Source organism: Corvus brachyrhynchos, unplaced genomic scaffold (assembly GCF_000691975.1).
Source record: "Corvus brachyrhynchos isolate BGI_N302 unplaced genomic scaffold, ASM69197v1 scaffold14, whole genome shotgun sequence".
Lineage (NCBI taxonomy): Eukaryota > Metazoa > Chordata > Aves > Passeriformes > Corvidae > Corvus > Corvus brachyrhynchos.
Genome location: NW_008239110.1, coordinates 5,389,080 through 5,390,615, shown reverse-complemented (window position 1 = coordinate 5,390,615; position 1,536 = coordinate 5,389,080).

Here is a 1,536-nt window from a genome sequence, read left to right as displayed (position 1 = left end):
GAAGGGTGATGCGCGCCTCCCCGCCCAGGGGAAACCGGTTCCTTTGGAAACCGGGTCCCGGCCCAGCGCCCTGCTCGGAGCGACGCGTGGTGCCTCGCCTCTCCGCCCGAGGATCGCGCTGCGCGCCGCGGGCTTCAGCTGCCGCTCAAACAAAACGCTGCCACGGGGTTACAAAGCAGAAAAAGAGGAGGAACAAACGGCTTAACCGCTTGGGCTTTAAAATGCACTTCTGTGCTCGGGGATGCAATATGAAACACTGCGTGTGACCTACCACTGCATCCTGCAAACGGCCTAGACTGCAGCTGTTCAGGCCTAGGAGGGAGAGAATGTGGGGTTTCCTTCTTCATTTACGTATCACCATCTTCCCCTCTCATGAAATTCTCAGTACATGCCAGCTAATACATTTTCAGATTAATTATAATTTAAAAAAAAATTTATAAAATTGGGACAGTAGCACATATCCTTTACAGAATGCATTTTAAAATAATCAGAGTATAAGACAGTTACTTTTGTCATCCACACATATGCAGAGTTTTTAGTACAGCTGTGTTTTTGTAACTACTGCAAGGGACAAACATCAGATATAATCACTACTTTTGCCATTACATACATGATTCATTTGACTACAGCAAAATAAACTTGACTTCCTGGAGTATTAATAATTTAGATCATAATTTAATTCAATATTGATTCTGACTACTCATACCAAAGGGGGAAAAAAATCATCATCCTTTGAAGAACTATAGCTTAGTTGCATATCTTACAAATAATTTTCGAAACAAGTTTGTCAGTATTATCTCCTCTGAAGCTTTAAGATTTTTTTTTTTTAATAGTGTGTTTTAAAAAACACACGACTTGTAGTTTTGCAAAGCAAATCATACAGGTATCAATCTAAGAGTAAACATGCACTATTGCACTTCAGTACAATGTTATGTCCAGATACCACTAAAAGTATACACAACTACATTTATATTAACTATGACCAAATTTAGCTGTAACTGTTTTCTTAGTGTCTAATGACTTGTCCATGACAGGACACTTCTCCATACTTGCAGTTTCCATGCAAGATGGGAAATCCAAAACAGGTGAGGAAAAAACCACAGCCCTGTGAACGGCCTCTTTAGAAAGAACAGCAAGACCAGTTACATAAGAAAAAAGAGTCAAGTCTGTAAACAAGTCAATGTAGCATGCACTACTGTTTTGTCCCATCACTGTAAGACCACCGCACATCATTTACTCACCATCACTAACAAGCTAACGACTGGTAAGAGAGAAACAAGTAAATGACTCAAAGCACTTTAGGTAATATGTTTATCAGATTAAAATGGATAATTCCCTCATGTTAAAGCTAAAAGAGACTTGAAATTAACCTAGAGTTTTCAAATTTATTTAGATACGCCAATTACATATTTTATTATAGCTTGGACAAAATGCATGCATTGCTGATGTTTACTTATTTTTAGACTAATGTTCTCATTTGATAGCGGGTTATCTGACCCGCTGTATGGTGTACTACAATGACACAACAGCCGAGTG